The sequence below is a fragment of the Podarcis melisellensis genome, assembly GCF_964234715.1.
Source record: "Podarcis melisellensis genome assembly, chromosome: 9".
Classification (NCBI taxonomy): domain Eukaryota; kingdom Metazoa; phylum Chordata; class Lepidosauria; order Squamata; family Lacertidae; genus Podarcis; species Podarcis melisellensis.
Genome location: NC_138541.1, coordinates 78682821 through 78705178, shown reverse-complemented (window position 1 = coordinate 78705178; position 22358 = coordinate 78682821). Strand labels below are relative to the sequence as shown.

Sequence of the window (22358 nt, the reverse complement as noted above, 5' to 3'; positions counted from 1 at the left end):
TCTCAAGCAGCAAGCCTCTTCCCTTACTTCTGCCGCTGGAGCCAATTACCCAACTGCCACTGTTGCTTCCAGAGACAGATGGAGGCAAAAGCTGCAGATCCACTTCAACCTTTATCTTCTGCCTCTCTGTCTCATGGTTCTGTCTCTGTCTAAGCTCTGCTCACCACCATTTGTGAAGGAAGATCTATGGGTGTGACAATGAAATCTCAAATATAATGTGGAAATTAGTCCTATATAGCTCACAACCTCTTTCCATTTGAACCTACCTGGACCCTGAGATGATCCTCTGAGGCCCTTCATTGTATGCCTCCTCTACTGAAGACCATAGGGTGGCAACACAAGGATGGGCCCTTTCTGCAGTGGCTTCCCATATGTGAAATGCTCTCCCCAGGGAGGTTCGCCTGGCACCTTCATTATACACCTTTAGGTGCTAGGCGAAGCCATTATTATTCAGCTAGATCTTTGTCTGATTAACATCTTGTTCCACTTCTAAATGTGCTTGTGGGAGGGGGAAAGTGGGGGTTATTGATTTCAGTGGCGTAGCATGGGTTGTCAGCACCCGGGGCAAGGCAAACAATTTGCGCCCCCTAACCCATGGATTTGCACCCCCAAACCCATGGATTTGTGCCCCCTAACCCTAACCCCCAGATGTTGCGCCCGGTGCGGCCAGCCCCCCCTGCACCCCCCACGCTACGCCACTGATTGATTTGTGGGGTTTCTGTTCTGGTTTTTATCATTTATTTTGTGCTTTAATATTATATTTTTATGTTGTGTGCTGCCCTGAGAGCTGGAGATGAAGGGTGGTATACAAATGTAATAAACAAGCAAGCTGGGAAATTTCAGGGGACCAATACAGCCAGAGAGGGTTAGAGAGAGTGCAAAACAAACAAACAAACAAGGTGCTATAATTAGGATGTAATTTGTAAATGTGCTCCTAACAGTACAGTAATACTGAGCTGTAGAAGACTACTTAGGGGTGGACTGAGAAGACAGTGAACCCATCTTACCTTAACAAGTGGTTCACATGTGTGCTCCCCACTGCACACCAGTTAGCTCCATCTGCCATTGATTCTGGCCTTGCCTTCTGTTGGAATGCCGGCTTCCCACCCTACCAGGCCCCCAAAAGTATGAGACAATACAGGTTTGTAGTGAGAATTACAACAAAAACTTGGCTAGCCTGCCCCTTTGATTAGTTTGCAAGCCTTGTTAGGCAAAGAGAGTGCAGCCTCAGCCTCTTCTCTAGGATGTCTCGTGTTGGCCTGAGCCTGCATTGCTGTCTTAGTTGTCTGTCTAATCTCAGAAACCGCTGGTCCAGGACTGGGCTTCCCATCCGCAGGGTTCATTGCTGTCAATGGGATTCCAGTATGTTCTTTGCATGGGAGGTATAATAAGCAGAAGCATCCCATACTTGCCTAGTTCAGACAATGTTTCTCCCTTCCCCTTTTCACAGAAGCTGCAATCGCAGTGCATTGTCACCGGCCTCCCACCCCACATTCTGTCCCTTTCAGAGTTATCAGTGGTGTTACTTCTTTAAACTTCACTTAATTTTATAAAAAACCTGACAGTAGACCATACATGCTGAAGCTGACTCGGTGTCTTCAAACAGATATTTGCAACCAGATGTGTCATTAACCTCGGGGTATCTTCTGATGAGGGACGCAGGTGGCGCTGTGGGTTAAAGCCTCAGCGCCTAGGACTTGCCGATCAAAAGATCGGCAGTTCGAATCCCTGCGGCGGGGTGCGCTCCCGCTGCTCGGTCCCAGCGCCTGCCAACCTAGCAGTTCGAAAGCACCTCCAGGTGCAAGTAGATAAATAGGGACCGCTTACCAGCGGGAAGGTAAACGGCGTTTCCGTGTGCGGCTCTGGCTCGCCAGATGCAGCTTTGTCACACTGGCCACGTGACCCGGAAGTGTCTCTGGACAGCGCTGGCCCCTGGCCTCTTAAGTGAGATGGGCGCACAACCCCAGAGTCTGTCAAGACTGGCCCGTACGGGCAGGGGTACCTTTACCTTACCTTTATCTTCTGATGGGATGGTATTGTGCTCTATTTATTTTACAAGGGGGAAGAAAAAAGTTAGTGTGCAGTCTGGTTTGCATTTGATAGGGCAACTTTTTGTTGTTGTTGCTGCTGTTGTTAGGAATGAGACCCCATCAGCATATCACACAAGAGATCTGCACAGGCTGCCAATTTGTTACTGGGTCAAATTAAATGTGTTGTGATTCCTTTCTAAAGCCATTAACAGCTTGGGGCCAGTTTACTTGAAGGATCGCCTTACCCTATATATGACCCCTCAACCACTTCAATCTGGGGAACTGGCCTTTAACAAGTGATACATAATAGTCGTCATTCTGCTCTTGGGAAGAATTGATCCTTGCAACTGTGGAAGCTCTTATCCTCTGGAACTCCCTGCCTATTGTGATGCAGCTCTACAAATGATGGGGGGGGGGAGAGCTATGTGATGACATATTTGCATTTTTATTATATGGAAGACATGATCCCTAATTGACTAAGATGACATCTTGAGAGAGAAAGGAGCCCTACCTGAACTTGGAAAGGGGTGGCACTGAAGCAACACAGTTTGGAGGAAGAATGGCTGTGAATAGTTACAGAAATTTCTCAAAAATAAGGAGTTTTAGGGAACAACCCCTCCCCCAAAGAAGCATGCCTTTGTGAGTCCAAAATGTTTGTCTTCAGGTCCTGTCAAATGTGAACTGTTGCTACTTGAAAGCTGTTGACTATTGACCTCTAGACTAGCTAATGCCTGACTGCCAAGCTTGTGTAGCTGTATAAACATTTGCAGAGAAGAGAGATTTTAAGATTTGGGGTTGTTGTTGTTCTGGTTTTTTAAGGGAGGAGGATTTGTTTCAGATCTAGTGTCCATAGGAGGGCATGTCTGCTTTTAGGCATCAGGTAAAACCTTTTATTTTTTAAAAAATTGCTCAGGCCTTTGGTCGTTAATTTGGAAGGTAATTAGTTAAGGCCATGCCCACTTTTTATGCGCATCCTAAGTGGGGTGGGTTGTTCTGATTGCATATATTTTTCGACAAGCACTTTAGGTCTTGTTTGCTTTTTTAAATACATGGTTTTAATCTTTCTGGATATTTCTATATTTGTCCTGTAAGCTGTTTTGAGACATCTCAGTGTAAAAACAAAAAGATGAATAAATACAATAATTTATTATGGTGCTGCAGAAACAGAAATTTGGGGAGGAGGGAGGGCACTGATGGCCCAATTTTCACCCCTCTTGAGAAAGATGAGATTTTTCTGTCCTCCAAGAGGTTCATTCCTCTGCTTTAGCAAAAGGGACCCCCCTCACTGACTACCATTAACTGTCCAACTGGAAGATGAAGGCTCTCTTCCTCTTGTTGCCCAGAAAGCTATCTTGGCAGGAGGTTGGCACAGCTTAAACCTGTCCCTGCTTCCAGCATGTTGTCATATCAGCCATCCACTCAGCGACCCTGACACCAAGAAAGACTGCAACATATCACTACTGTCTCTGTGCCACAGATTTCTTTCTTTTTTTAAAAAGGAAGGAAGGACACAGGAGGGTGGGGGTTAGGCTTGTAGCTCACTTGTTCCACCGGTGTTTTGCAGAGCCAATGCCAAGTCTGCTGTGTAGAGAGAGGGCTGAGTGTTGCATTAAAAGCACTGACAGGCAGCCTTTATATAGTGTGTCCTTTCCTTCACTGTGTCTTATTCCCTTGTTTTATGATTCTATTGGTTAATAATCTCAACCCTTGAATGCTCCTCTTGTTATGCAGATGATACATTGATCTCCTGTCCTCCCTGCCAGGTATCTTCCACCTGCAAGAGCAACAGCAGTAGCAGTAAACATATTCTAATATGCTGGATTCATTGTGTTCCGTGCTCAGGCACAATAGTCCCTGGTATAGGAATATAGATTCAGGCACTTCACAACTGCCCAAGGCTATCAAGTTCCATGAGAGATTGATGCTCATAAAGGGAAGTGCCCAGTCTGAGCCCACTCCAAGCACAGAGCAAGCAAAAGGAGGAGTCTGGTTGGCTCAAATGTGGCCCTGCAGGCTGAAGTCTCCTCCTCCCGAGGAAGCTACGGAAGATGTTGTCTCTGCAGGGAGCTAGAGCCAAAAAGACTTGATGTAGACTGGCAAGACCTCCAGGAGGAGCTGGCTGCCTAGTTAAAGGGTCCTCACGTTGCTTTGCAGCCTAACTTCTGCGAGGATAGTGAACTAGAGGTATGGCAAGGGTGGTGGCATGGCTGTGTCTTCTGCCTGGAAGGGACCCAGGAAGGTCCTGATGGCTCACCCACCCCTCATTCCCAAGGATGCACCTTGAACCTCATTTTCATCAGAGTTCTCCACTGTGCACTGCAAGGTCTCCAGGTTATGGGGGGCAGGGGGTATTTTGTCTACAGGTGCCCCCTACCCATTCAAAGGAGTAGAGAAGCTGTGTTTTTTTCTACATGCTCACACATTTGGGCTAAGAATGTGGGGGCAATCCAGTATAAATCCAGCATTTAGGCACTATTATTATGCCAGTGACATATTGCAGAATACCCCTGCAAACACACACACACACACACCCTACAAGCTCAGGGTTGTCTTCAATTTAGCACTAAAGAGATTGTTCCACCAGTGATATATATTCAGGAGAAGAGTCAGAAACAAGGAGCCTCTTTGGTCAACTGGGACAGTTGGATCACATGAAGTAGCTGAAACACACAAGGTATTCTAATATGCTGGAGGTCTGCATGAGACTAGCAAGCCAGAAACTGCTTAGTTGCAAAGGGTTTAGGAATAGAAATTTCTGTGCTCATATTGCCTTAAATGAGGCCTGGCTGGATAAAACTGACTTTGCAGACCCAAATCCCTTAATCTCTGGCATACTTAACTGCATTAGCCAGATTACAGGAGTTGCACCCACAGTAATTGCACTCAATGGAAAACCTGTGTGCAATTTCACACTAAAAAGGAGAAGAATGAAAGAGGCAGGTATCAGTTCATTGTCATCCCCCTGCAACTGCAGCTCACTAAACAGGTAGGATGTGCTGTAAGGACCTCTAAAGATGTAAACAGGCATTCAAATGGTGGACATTGCTTTGTCAAGAAATGACCAAGATACTCAAACATCTCATTCCATCTTTATTGCAGCTTTGTTTACTAAATCTGTGGGATGATCAATTGAAAGGTTTAAGCTCTCAGGAACCCCTGGCATGGATGCTGCCAAGATGGGGTTAAGCCATTTGCACAAACCTCTATTGCATCTGAGGTTCTGAGATAACTCTGTTGGCCATTTTCTGCCCCGTAGCTTTTGCAGAATGAATTGGATTCAAAGAGCCATTTCTTTTGTGTATGTGTGTTTAGACATAGCTCTGATGCAACAGCTGTAGATGGGTAATGTTGTAATAAATCCATCTCACTTGCTTAAAAGAGGCGATTTGGCTTCCACCTAAGAGCTTGTAAACATAAAAAGGCTGCATGATAAGTGGCAAGGTTAGGGAAATGGAAAGCTGCCTGCCCCCTTTTTGTCCCTCTGCTGACAAGCATAGTTCTGGAACATGAGTGACATGTTAATTTATCACCCCACAGAAAATTGCTGAGCATTGGAGTTATTTTGTTGAAACAGATAATTGGGGCAGTTACTTGCAGGCCTCTAATTAAATAAATCAAATGAGGTAAAGTGTTCATTTTAATTGTGTTAACTCTACCCTAAAGAAAAAAAAAATCTAATTCAGTCATCTTGGATAACAGCATGTCCATGTTAACCTGCTTAATTTTGCATAATTTGTTTCGGGAGCCAAATGCAGATACAGTGGTCCCTTGGTTCTCAAACTTAATCCCTTCTGGAAGTCTGTTCCAAAACCAAAACATTCCAAAACCAAGGCTTGATTTCCTATAGGAAGTAATGCAAAACGGATTAATCCATCCCAGACTTTTTAAAACAACCCCTAAAATGGCAATTTAACATGACTTTTAGTATCTAATGCAAGTTTGCCTATGCCTGATCTAATGAGACCATTGATCCATAAAATGAAAGCGTTAATCAATGTACTGTACTATAAAATAAATAAGACAGTAGCTGAACTGGGTTCCACACAGTAACAAAAACAAATTAACCGAAAAAGCCACAAAAACACAAAATAAATAGCAAAAACAAAAGCGTTTGACTTCAGAAATGTTTGAAAACCAAGGTGCAGCTTCTGATTGTTGCAGATGCCCCAGAAACAATAGCCGACAGCTGCATTGGACATTTGGCTTCCAAAAAACATTCGAAAACTGGAACACTTACTTCCGGGTTTTTGGCATTTGGGAACCAAGGTGTTTGAATACCAATGTGTTTGAGAACGAAGGTACCACTGTATGTTCCTTCCTGCACTGTTTGTGGGCTTTCTAGAAGAATCTGGCTGACTATTGTTGGGACCAGGATATTGCAAATGGGTTGCGAAATGGATGCTTCGCCTGATCCAGCAGGGCACTGCTAGGTTCTTAATGTCAGGGACTGGCATTGTTGGGCATCTGCTGAACTGTACCCTCCTGCAGTGGGGCATTTGTGATCTTCAGAGACCACATGCTCCTCACTGTCAGTGCCTTCTGCAAACATGGGAGCTGTGACAAAAGTAAACAGATGGAGAGGCATCCCACACTTGTTTTGTGATCTACATCTGGGCTTTTGTGTGAATTGAACCCATAAGAAGATTCCAGTTGGAACAAGCGAAAAGCTCATCTAGGTCGGCATCCTTGTCCTCCCAGAGGCCAGCCAGATGCCTTTGGGAAGCCTGAAAGCAGAGCATGAATGCATTTTTTTATTCCCAGCAAGCCTGCAACACTGTAAGGAGAACATTCCGTTGTGGCCAGTAACCACTGAGAACCTTCTTCTCCATGAATTTGTCTAATCCTCTTTTAAAGCCACCAAGGCTGATGGGCACCACTGCCTCTTGAGCAAAAAATGGCATGGTTTAACCATGTGTTGTGTGAAGAAGTACTGTCTTTTGTCTGTCCTGATCCTTCCAACATTCAGCTTCATTGGCTCAGAGTGAGGTCAAATAACTTGCCAGTGGCACTGATAGTGATGGGGAAGAAGTGGGAACACTCAGAGAAGGAGGCCCACTGATGATGTCATGCTCAAGTTCTTCCCACAAAGAACCTAGAGCTTGCACTGTTAGACTCCCTCCCCAAACCAGACTCCCTCCAGAGTTCCCCTTTGGGCAGCCCTCTAAACCAGTTTACTGTAGATCTGTGATGGTTGCCAAAAAGAACACCTTTCGTTGCCGTGTCTTATGGAATCAGGCCACTTATTTGCCTGGCTCAGCATTGCCTCCAGGCTTTCAGACAGGAGTCTTTCTCAGCCCGATTTGGAGATGTCAGGGACTGAACTTAACACTTTTTGCATACAAAGCATGTTCTCTGCCACTGAGCTACAACTTTTCCCCAAAGATTACACAAATATCCACAGAGAACTGTAATGCAGCAAGAAATTTGTGTGCAAACCAAGTGTAGGTCATCATGCATGATAACTGTGCATGTGTTTCTTTTACTGCACCTGTAGCTGTTCTACACATGCTGAAAAAGTCATGCTCAAAATTCATGTGTATGAGTTCTTTGTGTGTGGTTGTTATTGGGTTGTTTAATTTTAAAATATTTATATCCCACCTCTCACATTTTAAGGCAGCTTGCAACATCATTAAAATAGCAATGCATGATTTAATAAAATGAAAACCTACTAGAAAGGGTAGAAATACACCAGCAGCAAAAAGACAAGCTAACAGCACAATCCTTCCCATGTCTACTCAGAAGTAAGTCCAACTGAGTTCAGGTAAGTGTGTATAGGTTTGCTGCCTAAAACAGTCATCAACAGCCTTTGCCCACATTTAAAATCAGTAGCAAGGTATGTGTAGGGGGAAAGAACCCATATGATACCAAATCCCATTACAGGCTTAAGAACATAAGAAGAGCCTTGGTGGGTCAGACCAAATTCCTATATCTAGTCCAGCATCTTGTTCTCCCAGTGGCCCATCAGATGCTTTTGGGAAGCCAACAAACAGAACACAAGAATAGTAGCAGTTTGGGCTGCAAGCCCCATCAGCCCCAGCCAGTTTGGCCAGTGGTTGGGGATGATGGGACTTGTAATCCAACAACATCTGGAGGGCACTTGGTTGGGGAAGATTGATCTGCAACCTGGAGTTTCAATGAAGTTCTGCTCAGAGTTATTTCCCCCGCCATGGTGTGTGAAGCAAGCAAACAAACCCAGACCCAGCTGGCAAAAGCTGTTGCTGGCATGCGCAGCAACTACTAATAACCCTGGGGAGTTCATGATGGAACAGAACAGTCAATCATCTTTACAACTGATTGATTGAATATAGCAGGCCCATTGTAGCCTCTTTTTATGGAGTCAATCCTGGAATGGTGAAGAATGCTTTATTGTCTAAGGAATACTTATGCAAACAAGCTCAACGGTTTAATAGGAAACACCTGGAAGGAAGGTGCTGTAAATTCCACCATCCCTTGTATTTATGAGGCTTTTTCTCCCCACTATTATTTATAGTTTTCCAGATTCACTGTAGCTCCTTTACATAGATTAGCATAGAGTGATATATGAGTCAGAAACATCTTGAGAGGAGGAGGTGAAAATGGACAGCTTTTTTGTGGCTTCCAGTACAAGCCTTTTGCAAAAAATATCTTTTTCCTGTTCTGAACAATGTAAGAAGAGTCCTGCTGGATCAGACCAAACACTTACGTAATTTTAGCATTCTGTTATTACAGTTACTTATGCAGAGGGAGGGGGACATGAGATCTGCTTCCCGTGAAATCCCTGAGGCTTAAAAGAGCAGGATAAAAAGGTAAAGGGACCCTTGACCATTAGTTCCAGTCGCAGACGACTCTGGGGTTGCGGTGCTCATTTTGCTTTACTGGCTGAGGGAGCCGGCGTACAGCTTCCAGGTCATGTGGTCAGCATGACAAAGCTGCTTCTGGCAAACCTGAGCAGCGCACGGAAACACCGTTTACCTTCCTGCCGGAGGGGTACCTGTTTATCTACTTGCACTTCATGCTTTCGAACTGCTAGGTTGGCAGGAGCAGGAACTGAGCAACGGGAGCTCACCCCATCGCGGGGATTCAAACCGCTGACCTTCTGATCAGCAAGCCCTAGGCTCTGTGGTTTAACCCACAGCGCTACCCGTGTCCCAAAAGAGCAGGATATGTAAGACAGAAGAAGGCTGGGCTCTTAGCTTCAATCTTGCTGGTGTCTTTGCAAGATCAGATCCCCACCCCCTTCTACCTTCTCTCTCTGCTGTGCAAAGTTGGGGAGAGGGAGACAATGAACTGTTCTGTTCTTTTTCTTCTGAGCTTTCTTCTCTTCACCATAATAGTTAGAAAATCAATAAGGGAAATTAGAGGCAAGGAGAGGTGGGGATGTACCTGCCTGCCAGGGAAGGATATGAATGGAATGCTTCTAGGGTTGGAAGACAGAGGCATCATGGATGGGTCTGCATAGCTTTATTTCCCTTTTTTTGCATGGGAAAAAGAAGTGTTCTCTCTCCCAGCAAGCAGGGAGAGTGAGTTGATTATATTGAGTTTACCTCCTACATTTTGGTTGGAGATCAATTTTAATGAATTTAACAGGGCGCCAGTGTTAGAAGACAAGAGGAGGGCTGGTAGGGAAGGAGAGCAGAACAGAAAGAGGTTTATTTCCTTGCACTAACATGATTACACTGCCACCTGGCAGGGGAAGCATCTCTTGGCACCCTCTCATCTCTGTGCACTCCCTTTCCCTGGCTCTCTGCCAACTGGGCTTCATGTGGGAGGACTGGAAAGGGAAGGAAGGGCTGCTGGATCCCTGCTGGCACTGCAAATAGATAGTTCTCCATTCAGAGTGGTGTCATTGGCTGAAAGCAGGAGGTGGCTCAATATTTAAAGCAGGCATAGGCAAACTCGGCCCTCCACATATTTTGAGACTACAATTCCTATAATCTCTGACCACTGGTCCTGTTAGGCGTTGTAGTCCCAAAACATCTGGAGGGCCAAGTTTGCCTATGCCTGATTTAAAGCAATTCTACACAGAATAACAATGGTTCTCCATATTCAAGTAGCACATTTAGTGCAATTAAAGAACCGCCCCCTCAAATGCTCAGTTTGGTTCCCCAACCATTATCTCAGTTTCTGTTTGGTAATTTATTTTGTTCTGCTGGTGGCCCTCATTTGCCCAAGCTGTTGTATAATCCAGCTGGCTACAGGGGCTGTCATAATTATAAGCATCTAAGAGTTTGAACCCACATCCATGAGATTAGGATTATCTGAAAGAAGGCACAGAGCCTGGGGAGTGGTGGTGGGACAACAATGAGTGGTCTCAGGGAAAAGAGGGAGAAGACTAGGAAGCTGAAGGGGTAACAGAGTTCAGTGAGTTGGGAGAGTCTATGGCAGAGAGAAGTCAAGAATCTGCGGCAGAAGCTGAAGCAGGTGAGTGGGAGGAGGGAGGCCAAGCGGCAGAGATGAATCAGGCTAGTGAAGAGTTTCTGGGAGGACCTCCCCCTCCCTCCCTGACTCCCAGAACCAGAAAAGGTATGAAACAGGAGGAGCAAAGGCAGGCCACATGCAGGAGCAGTCTCTGATCACTTGCAAGAAGCCCTGGAGAAGAGGAGGCCGAGATGGCTGTGGCGAGTTGGGGACTTTTAGTCTTGGTAACTGTTTTCATGGAGTAGGACCTACAGAGCATGAGTTTCAGTGCTCACAGCCAAATCTGTGAAGATCATGTTTTGCTAATAAAGAGTTAGCTCCAACTTTGAACCAGAGGCGTCTTTCCCATAGGGCTTAGCGGTTCGGCTTAGCGGTTCATTGCGCCAGGGCGCCGGCCTCTCAGGGGCTCCCCAGCTTTGCCGGTGGCCTCCCCTTTCCCTGCATGCCTGCCAGCTGTGCCCCACCAACCATATGGCTGGTGGGCATGCAGCTTCCTTCCCAAGCCTCTGTGGGAGGAGAGCGATCCCTGCAGGGGCTTAGGATGGAAGCTGCACCCTGCCAACTGTATGGCTGGCTGGCGTGCAACTCTCTCCTCTCTCTCTCTCTCTCTCTCTCTCTCTCTCTCTCTCTCTCTCTCTCTCTCTCTCTTGCCTGCCCTGTGGGAAGAGGGGCCTTTCTTCCTTTGGCTATGGAGTCTCCTAGCTGGATTTGCAGCCCTACTTGCAGGGTCCCCTTGCCCGTCCTGTTCAGCTACATTGAGCCCCAGCCATGAGTAGCACAGCTGCTGCCCTGGTTTCTTTCTCTCCCTGGAATCGTGCCCTGTGTTTAATGTTACGGGCAACTCTATCCCGGGGAAGGGAAGCCTCCTCCCATCGCTCTTCTTCTTCTTCTGGGGTGGGCTCCTTCTCAGCCCTCCCAACAGGGTCCCTAGGGGTTGTAAAGCAAGCCAGACCATTTAGCACCAACCCCATTCATTCCAGCAGCTGGCCATCACCCACTCACTCCAAGCCCATTACTACTACTACTGCCCTCCACCCATAGATATCAGGGTGGCTCACAGCCTGAAACTACGGTATTAAGCACATGCTAGAAACTAGAACAAAAGCAAACGAAACCAAGCCAGCAACCCTCCTTCTCCCTTATTTGTGAAACAAGCCTGTTAATTGCCTATCCAACTAAAAAAAAGGCACTGAAGGTTTCTGAGATCAATGCAAGCTAAAAAACATTGCAGGGGGTTGGGCTAGATGACCTGCAGGGTCCCTTCCAATTCTACGTTTTTCTGAAAAACACACACGCACAACCCAACTATGGTCCCTCTGCAGTCCTCGCCCCAAGCAACTGTGTGTGAGACTTGCTCCCCAGAAAGTGTGCTTTGTCTTGCTACCTGTGGTTTTTGGTCTCTTGTCAGCCCCCTCCCCCCAATCTATTCATATTCCTTTCTCCGTAATCTCCAATATTATACTTTCCTCTGGCTGAGACTTAAAACAGCCCTAATTCCCAGCTGTGTTTCTTGCTGCAGTCTTGCTACTGTCTACTCAGAAGTAAGGCCCTATTGGATTCAGCAGGGCTTACTCTCAGGTAAGTGCAGTTAGGGCTGCAGCCTTTGTGACCCAAGTTTTGGGTCCTTTTAAGGTTCAGGATGTCACTGCTTTACCCCCACCCCCAATACTTGAAAATGTCAGCTTCATACTTAAACACCAATTGGCCGGGAACTTCATTCTCTGTGCCTTTATTAATTTATTAAAGAACAACAAACTGGTGATTGCTTTAACTTTTTGATATGTGGTGATTTGAATCATGAGGATGAATTAGAAGAACTGCTGAGTCTTGCTCTGGGAAACGGGGGGCCGTAGGGATCTTTGCACCACAGCACCAGATATGCTTAAGACGGCCCTGCTTTGAATTGTGAGTTTTACTCACCAACTTGCTCTGTGACAGTGGGCAAATGAAGCAATAGCCACTAACAAATGAAGCCAAGAGCTGTGAGAGAGAGCAGAACAGGAGGAGAAAAATGGTGACATGAGCAACACTGAGACAATACAAATGTTCCCCATTAAGTGACATTCATCCCACATTGGAGGTACTTCTTGACCAAAGACTACCATGAAATGGCACAAGTAGTTCAAAGGGCTAGTGGCATTCCTTTCCGTGACAAATAGCACCCCACGTTAAGGTTATGGGTGTTAAGTAAAGTGGAAGGGTCTCTCTCTCTCTCTCTCTCTCTCTCTCTCTCTCTCTCTCTCTCTCTGTGTGTGTGTGTGTGTGTGTGTGTGTGTGTGTAAGAACTCAAGCATACTCTCCTGACTCAAATTTGTATATAGAAAGTCTATTTCACAGCCTCTTTAATTGAGAGGGATAAAGGTGTTTGTTGTTGTTGTTGTTGTTTTTTAAAGCCTCATAATATTATGTACCTATCTGGTTAAAATTTAGTTTGGCCTGAAGACAACAAAGGATTAGGAACCTAATAGCCTTGCTGGATCAGATGAGAGGCTTATCTAGTCCCATGTTCTCCTGCTCCCAAAGTGGCCAGAATCTTATGGGAAGCCCACAGGCAGGACCAACAATACTCAACAGAAAATGCTTTTGGGGAAGAACTAGGAAATGAGTGCAAGACTTATTCATCCTGTTCCTACAGGGACCAATTTATGGAAGCCCAGAGGCAGGACATCTGTGTAATGGCACTTTCCCCACTTGGGATTCCAAGCAGCTGGAATACAGTTGGGCTCTCTCCCTTTAAAGCTATCCAAGTGGGGGGGAGCACCACTGCATGTTACTGATATTCCACAACACATGGGAGATGGAGGTCGCATAAAGCCACCATGATGAATAGATCATCAAAAGATCATTACTACTTTACGGTTATGGCTGACCACCAAACTGTAAATGGGGCAACAAATTCTTTAATTAATTGTGCATTGTCTGAAGGAATGCTTTTTGCCTCTAATCTAAATCTACAGCCAACCATTTAAGTGGGCAATCTTAAGGGATAGTATTGTGAGAGAGTGTGACCATCATCCCTGCCCGCATTCTCTACAACAAGGGAGTCCGCATGGGACATTATGGACATTGTGGGACAACATGACCCATGGCCAAGATTGGTGGAAGCTGAAGATCAATAACATCTGGAGGGGCATCATGTTGACCCCCCACTTTACCATTTCTAGTTCTATAGGCTCCTATCACAAGGATGGGAAAGAAGTGACCCTTGCACTGTTGTTGGACTTCAACCCCTATCACCCCTGATCACTGGACTTCTGGCTTGGGGCACATGGGAGTAGAAGTCCAAAAAGGTCTGGAGCCCCATTGCATCTTCATTCCTGCTCCAACATGTCACCCTTTTACAATGCAATCCTGAGCACGCCATTCATAAGTTTCTCTGACTTAAACTCTCTAGCAAATGGGCTTATGATGGGAACCTTAGCCATCTCACACACACCCTTAGCTATGAAAAAAAATGAAAAGTTTAAGCTGTCAACAGTGCCTTTTCTAACTATAGTACATTTTTTCTTCTCTAGAGCTTTAAAAGAAATATTTCTACACTTTCTTTTCCTTTTTTGCTTGCTTCCCCACTCCCCACCCCAGCTAGTACAGGAAAACAGAAACATTTGGCAATTGCACCATATTGTGGATGACTAATAGGTTGTCTTATTCATACAGAGAACTGAGAACATTGCTTTAAAAAACACGCACACCAATATATGCAGATTTGTGCATGAATCTAAAGTTCTCATTTTTCTGGAAAAATGTATGAGGGTTTTTTTCCTCATCCCACCCCACAAGAAGGCCAATTTGCAGAATTTTCTCTGAATATTGTCCATCATGTTTGTGTGAGGCAATAGCCATTGCCTACACCCCATGTCCACACAATGCCCTGAATCTCAAAATGATCTCAGGTCTGGGGCATTGCAGAGAACAGGAAATGCCCTCCAGTTGCTGCTGCTGTGGGACACCCCCAACCCAAACAATCCTGGTACCGTTGCTAATGGTGAATCCCACCCCCTCAGAAACTGTGGGATAATTTCTCCTCCCCCTGGAGGAATGCAGAGAAATGCCCCACTCCAATTTCTGAACCCATCATGTGAATATTTTTTGAGGGGTCTTTTGCGTATGGCTCTAGTTACATACATTGTGCCTACATTACTAAAATGGGAGTGGACACTTGGGCCATTACAGCAGTGACCTGAGTGTCAGCAAGAATATAATTCATAGGCATACACAACATTATATGCATTACTTGCCAGTCCTTCTGTAACTGTCTAGTCACTGTGTAATCCAGGGATGGGGAAACCTGTGACCTGCCACATGATTTTGGACTGCAGCTCCTATTGTCCCTGACCGTTGGCCAGTCTCACTAGTGCTGATGGGAGCTGGAATCCATAATGCATTGGGATTCTGCCATAAGGTCCTGAACCTCTAATAATTCCTTGCCACACCTGCCTCTTAGTAAAGCAGTGGGCTTTGCAAATGTGTTCTTGGTGAGGATTCATTGAAAGCTTAACAACGGGTTCAAAGGAGGGCAACACTGAGGATCCGTGATATTGAAAAAGAGGTCTGTTGAGGAATGGTTGAAGGAACTAGTGAGGAGATAACTTAGAGGGCACATGACTAATACATGAAGGGCTGTTACACAGAAGAGGGCAGCAGCTTGTTCCCTGTTGATGTCCCAGAGGTTAGGACTCACTCTAACAGGCTTAATTTACATAGGGGAGGTTTGGGTTTATGGTAAGCATAGTTCGGCAACGGACTGCGTGGCCCAGAGGACTGCTGGCCTCTTTATCACTGGAGGTTTTCCAGTCAAGGCTGAGCTGTGCATGTTCCAGCTCTGAATTTTCTGCATCAAACAAGGAGTTCGACACAAAGTCCTTCTTGCCAATCTTGGCCCTGCTGCTCATCTTTCAATCCCAAGGGAAGGTGGGTGGCAATGCTGCATGCCAGAACACTTCCCTCTAACTGGTGAAAGGGGCATTGTGGTGGTGAAGTGGTGGCTGGAAGGAGTGCGGCCTCTTGCACCTGCACTGCCTGTGACAGGTGCTTCCCCCTGCCATGTAGGTGGGCCAGCTCTGCTTACCACTGCCTGGTCCTCTGTGTTTATCACATATATCCCTGATCTGAGACTTGGAGAACTATAGAGAGACACCCCTTTCCAAAAATGTTGGTGTGAAATGTTTGATCCTGTGAATGGGCTGTTTCCTTATCCATTCCCCTCTTTTGTTCTTTCACAGATTTCTTCTCTACACAGAAGGTCCTGGGCAGATTTCTGTCATCAGTAAGTGCTATAGACTGTTTCCTTCTCCCAGTTACAATTTTGTGTTGGTGTTGCCCTCCTGAATAACTTCATCACACATCTCAGGACACATTCACACCATGCATTTAGGGCATGCTTACGCCGCTTTAAACACTCATGGCTTCCACTTCCCTTGCAAGAATCCTGGGAGCTGGAGCTTTTTAGGGGTGCTGAGAGTTGTTAGGGGGTTCCTAGTCCCCTCACAGAGCTACAACACCAAAAATTCTCTGTGAAGAGACTCTCAAACAATCCAAAAATTTTTGGGGGGAAGCCATGATTGTTTGTAGTTGTATCATGCACTTTAAATGTATAGTGTGAATGAGGCCTAGTAAGATCAAAGCAATCTTTTTCTATGTGGTGACCAGCACCCAGGTCTGCAAAACTGCTCACCAATCTAGTCAAATGTGTCTCACCAGCAACATATGGTGGTCCATCAGAATCTTAACAAACCAATGAAAGGGTTCTTGTACACTTGTTGAGCTACAGTAATGAGCTGAATTTGGCTTTCTGAAAGACCTTCATTGGCTCCCAGTACGCTTCCAAGCACAATTCAAAGTGTTGGTGCTGACCTTTAAAGCCCTAAACGGCCTCAAAGGCCCATTAGGCCTGAAGGAATTGTCTCCACCCCCATCATTCAGCCTGGACACTGAGGTCCAGCGCCAAGGGTCTTCTGGTGGTTCCCTCAGTGTGAGAAGTGAGGTTACAGGGAACCAGGCAGAGGGCCTTCTTGGTAGTGGCGCCTGCCCTGTGGAACACCCTCCTGTCAGATGTCAAGGCAATAAGCAACTATCCTACTTTTAAAAGACAACTGAAGGCAGCCCTGTTTAGGGAAGTTTTTAATGTTTGACGCTGTACTGTTTTTAATATTCGGTTGGAAGCTGCCCAGAGTGGCTGGGGAAACCCAGCCAGATGGGCAGAGTATAAATTAAATGTGGTTTGCCACTTGCTGGTTGAGATTGTTGTGAATATGAAATACTTGTCTCACTAAAAAAAATTCCCAAAGCAACATACAAAGAACAGCAGTCCACAAACCATTTTTTGCTTATGGCCTACACAGTTCATTCCCTCAGCACATGCAGAGGATCATTCTTTACATGGAATGCAATTCAAAACTTTCTGCAATGTGTTTATTTTACATCCACGGGATGTGCCTTTCTCACTCTGCACTGGCAGATCTTGAAGGATGTCAAATGGATAATTCAATTAAGATGCTGATGTGATTCAGGATGAAAAGGGGGGTTCGTCAGCTTCAAGATCAGCCCCCAAGGCTTTGGATTCTCAGCATCCAGACACACCTTCTTGAAAGTTCAGAAGGCAGATGGTGATGTAAGGCATCTAACCCAGCTAGAACAGAGCAGAAACTTGCCCTCAGGAGCTCACGGAGGTGTGTGGCTTACATAAAGAACAACCAGGACATATAAAGAAATGTGAAAGACCAAAGAGGGATGATATCTGGGCCAGATGAGTGGATGGCATTATCAGTGACCTTTACAGCAACAGGGTTGTTTCAGAGCTATAGTTTTTTGGCTTGTTTTCTACAGTCTACAGTCTTGCTGTTTCATTTACTTCTTGTTTGCAGTGTTAGCAGATCTTGTGCAAGCTCTTGTGTGAGCGATTTGGGTTGGGTCTCTATAGGAATTTAATGGAAAGGAGAAAGGCTTGGGATGGTCTACAACTGCTACTTGTCTCATTTCATGTCTGTTTTCATGTGTGATGAAAAGTCCCTTCTGACTCCAGTAACTTGCAATGCTGAAAAGAGAACATGCAGACTTTAAAGGGTGCCCTGCTGGATCAGGCCCATGGCCCTTCTAGTCCACAGCCCGTTTGCATAGTGGCCAACCAGATGCCTCTGGGAATCCAGCAAGCAGGATTTGAGAGCAAGACCCCTCTCCTCGCCTGCGATTTCCAACAACTGGTACTCAGAAGCCTTGCTGCCCCAACTGTGGAGTCAGAGCACAGCTCCTCCTCCATTAATTGGTCTGATCCTCTTTGAGAGCCATCCTGCTCTCATAGTAGCTATTCAGATGCTCCTGGGGAGCCTGACTTGAGTGCAAACAGGACTTGAGTGCAACAATGCTCTCCCCACTTGGGATTACCAGCAACTGATCTACAAAGACATACTGCCTCCAGTACTGCACACAGGACATTTATGTCTAGTAGCCATTGATACCTGTATCCTTCATGAAATCCTCTAAGTCACTATGAAAGCCACCCAAGTTGGTGGCCATCACCCCCTCCAGTGGGAGGGAGTTTCATGGTTTAATGATGTGCAGTGCCCTGAATCTTCCAGGATTCAGCTTTCCTGGGTGCCCCAAGTTCAGGGGCGTAGGAAGCGGGGGCAGCTCCCTCTGGGTGTCATCCCTCGGGGGGGTGACAAAAAGGCACAACATGGGGGGCTTGCCCCACCGCCCCCGTGCGCAGTGGATTGCCCCACCACCGCCATTAAATGTGGTGGATTGCCCTGCCATCGGACTCGACGGATTGCCAAGCCACCACTGCTCCGCACGGTGGATCGCACCACCCCCCACGCAGCTTGCACCGCCCTCCCCGGGTGCATGGCATGGCTGCCGCTCCAGGCGCCATGCAGCTAACTCCACCACTGCCCAAGTTCTAGCACTATGACCTTTTTAGGCCAAAGAGGTTACTTTCTCTCATGAGCATTATCTGAGGGCCGCATTCTAGTGGTGTCTGGGGCCAGAGGCAAAAGGGGGTGGAACAACCTTTGTACAGTGGGCTAGCTCACACACCCCTCTCTATTTATCTGTTTAGGGCCTTCTCCAAGGAGCTCAAGATGGTTCTCCCCCTCCTCATTGGTTCTTCCCCTCCTCATTGATCCTGTGAGGTAGGTTAGGTGGAGAGCCAATGACTGGCCCGAGGCCACCCAGTGAGCTTCGTGACTCAGTGGGGACTGGAACCCAGGTCTCACAGGACCTATTCCAACACTCTAAGAGCTGCAGCACTCTGGCTGTAAGACAAGAAAGAGTCACGAATAGATTTCAAGGGCATCTTCTAACCAGGTAGAGACACTCCAGGAGACTGTGAAGGGTAGAGCCTTCAGAAAGAGGATATTGCAGTGGTGGGAGGGTGGCCTGGTGGGAAACTGGTCATCCCTGCTTTGTACCAGTGTCGAAAATGGTGGAATCTGATAAGTAATATTAACATTGTGGTGGCTGCTAAATTCAGGGGTTTTAAAGTCAGGTTTGTCTATTTCATGCAGGAGCAGTAATATGGCAGTAATATCCACATCAACTTAACAGAACCTCCATGCTAAAAGGCATTCTATCCCTGGGTGATTCATGCCCTGCTTGTTACCTGATTAGCCATGGTGTCTTAACCAGAATGCTGTGTTGGCGGGGGGCAGGGGGCGGTTTTGATTTCATCCAGCACATCTTATTTATTGACTAAACTTTGGAAACCTTAAAAAGCATGCATGCTGAATCTGAGACCTTTTTCTTCACTGTTCAGATTTCTTTATATTTTAAGCAGTGGAATTAGCTTTATTAATAGCATAAGAATTTGATGATCCTTTCTGTTCTATGTTTAAATAATTTGTCTTGCAAATGGTAACATGGAGCAGAGAAAGGAAGGGTTTGCATATTGTCAGAACAATTACCTTCTGGAGGGAATGGAATGGGACTGTTTCCCTGTGGCTGGAAAACCCATGCCCATACGTAATACAGAATCATACATTTGTAGTGCTGGAAGGGATCTCAGGGGTCATCTAATTCAACCCCCTGCAATGCAGGAATCACAATTAAGAATCACTGACAGATGGCCATCCTGCCTCTGTTTAAAAACCTCCAATGATGGGATGGGTCCAGCACCTTTCATGGTGCCCAATTCCACAGCTCTTACTGTCAGAAAGGTTTCCCTCATGTCTTCCTGTGCTTTACGTGCTTGTCTCGGGGTGAATGCCTTTAGGAGATGGTAGACATCTCAACCCATAGGGCAACAGTGTTAACAGAGAAATCACTGAAGGTGCTGGTTCTAGTTAGAAAGATATGAGAGGGAGAGGACTAGTAGAGCTGCCCAAACTGCTAGTTCCCTGGTTTGGAGAACAATTTTGTCTATGTTGGGGTGAGGAACCTGTGGCCCTCCAGTTGTTGTTGGCTTCCCACCCCCCTCACCATGGGCCATGCTGGCTTGGGCTTGTGGGGGCTGGAGTCCAGCAACATCTGAAGGGCCACAAGCCCTGCCCCAACCAACCTCCTGATGCTCAGAAGCAGCTGGTACAGTTTTGGATTTAAAAAAATCTATGGGAACCACCTCTTCCATTGTCAGCTCCAGATCTTGAAATACAATGCTTATTTGCAATTTAATATTGATTGTGTCAAAAGTTTGGCTCCCTTGATTAGTGTGCATAGGTCCTGTGCATGGGTCCTGTCCTGAAAACTCAGTGAGTGACCAGGGATGTAACCAAAGAAGTGGAATCGTCCTTAATTGTCTGGAAGCTCTCTCCCATCTTGGGAATGTGACATAATAATAATAATAATAATAATAATAATAATAATAATAATAATAATAATTTATTATTTATACCCCACCCCTCTGGCTGGGTTTCACCAGCCACTCTGGGCGGCTCCCAATCAAATATTAAAAACACAATACAGCATTACATTAAACATTAAAAACTTCCCTAAACAGGGCTGCCTTCAGATGTCTTTTAAAAGTAGGATAGTTGCTTATTTCCTTGACATCTGATGGGAGGGTGTTCCCCAGGACAGGCGCCACTACCGAGAAGGCACTTCCAAGCCTGTTGTTGTTTGAGTTGGGCAGTGAAAAACCATGGCAGAGAGGTCACTGGCCAGAAGTGAAGGTACACTTGGTTGCATTGGGAATCTCAACCAGCCTGCTGTAGGAGACTGCATCTACTATGTGCTGCTTGGATTATTGCAAATACAGTCGTACCTTGCAAGTCAAACGGAATCCATTTCAGAAATCTGTTCAACTTCCAAAATGTTCAAAAACCCAATCGCAGCTTCTGATTGGCTGCAGGAAGCTTCTGCAGCCAATCAGAAGCCACGGATGCCCTGTCAGACATTTGGGTTCCAAAAGAACGTTTGCAAACCGGAACAATCACTTCCGGTTTTGTGGTGTTTGGGAGTCAAAACGGATGAGTTCCAGGGCATTTGACAATCAAGGTATGACTGTTTTTAGTGTCACCATAAAGGTTCACATCTAAAAGAAGTTGATTTCTTAAATACCTTTCTTGGACCTGAGGTACTTGGGGAATTTATAACCTTGGTGCTTTGCTGTGCATCTTGTCCCTGCCCTGTGTCTGCACAACTCGAAAGTGAGATGGAGCATCTTGGTTTGGAGAGCTACAGCTTTCTCCATCCACCATCCCACTGTCCCTGTTGTTAGATACAGTCATACCTCTTGTTACGTTCAGTTCAGGTTACATCTTTTCAGGTTGTGTCCCGTGGCGACCCGGAAGTACCGGAAAGGGTTACTTCCGGGTTTCGCCGCTTGCGCATGCGCAGACGCTCAAAATGATGTCACATGCAGAAGCGGCGAGTCGCGACCTGCGCATGCGCAAACGCGAGTTGCTTTCTGCTCATGTTGCGAGTGGGGCTCCGGAACAGATCCCGTTCACAACCAGAGGTACCACTGTAATGGCATCGCTATGGACATAATGCGGATGGAAAAGGTGCTTCAAATCCACAGGGATTTGCCTTCCAGACTAATTTTGATGGGTAGCTTTTAGGCAGCATAAAACTGTAACAAGAGTCCTGCTAGATGAGGGCAATGGGTCATTGAGTCCAACATCCAATAGCAGACAATCAGGCGCTTCCTTGAAACCCACCTAAAGGGACATCAGGACAGCAGCCCATAAGGCCTCTGAACCTGAAGGTACTATAGGATGATCAGGGTTAATACATGAGACCTCTCTCATTTTCATCTAATTCTTATTTTTTCATGAAACGTGGTCTTAAACATCAAACTATTCCCAACTTCTCTTGGTGAGATTTTGTGAGGGAGGCGTTATTGTTGTTTGTATTTTTCATTGTCTTTGGACAGGACTGCAAATGTTGCTACAAGTGTGATTTGATGAATAATCAGGAGGGTGAACAAGGCTCTGAAGTTCAGCATTTTCACTTCTTTTGCATAAGCAATTCACTCTTGTCAAAGACTAAATAAGAGAGACAGCTGGACTCCCCCCCCCCCACACTTTTAGCAGAAGTAATAAAATCAGTGACATTTCTCTTGTCTTCTGTTAACACTGCCCCCCCCCGGTGTCTTGTCACTTTCTTCAGTGTAATGGTTAATGCAAAAACATTTGCCACATTCAGAGAATATGATTTGCTTTGTGGCTTGTTCATGAACATTTGGAATAAGAGCATTCTCATTTCCGTTTCCTGTCACAGAACAATAGTGTTGGCTGACACCAGCCATAGAGTCACAGACCTGTGGAGTTGGAAGGGACCCCAAGGGTCATCTAGTCCAAACCCTTCAATGCAGGAATCTCAACTAAAGCATCTGTGACAGATGGCCAGCCAACCTCTGCTTAAAACCCTCCAAGGAAAGAGAGTCCGTGGTCTTCTAAGGAATCTTCCTTCCAAGGGAGTCCATTCCACAGTCAAACAGCTCTTACTGTCAGAAAGTTCTTCCTGATGTTTAGTCACAAAATATGTATTTTTCATAAT

At 45.9% G+C, this 22358-nt stretch overlaps 1 protein-coding gene across 2 annotated transcripts in view; it reads left to right on the top strand.

Moving 5' to 3' along the window:
• The window catches only part of LINGO1 (leucine rich repeat and Ig domain containing 1), a 629635-nt gene that overhangs the window by 232820 nt on the left and 374457 nt on the right, over positions 1 to 22358 (top strand). For both annotated transcript variants that reach the window (XM_081925639.1, XM_081925640.1), the window contains exon 2: positions 15650 to 15693. The gene's annotated coding sequence lies outside the window, so the exon portion shown is untranslated. The remainder of the gene's footprint in view (positions 1 to 15649; positions 15694 to 22358) is intronic.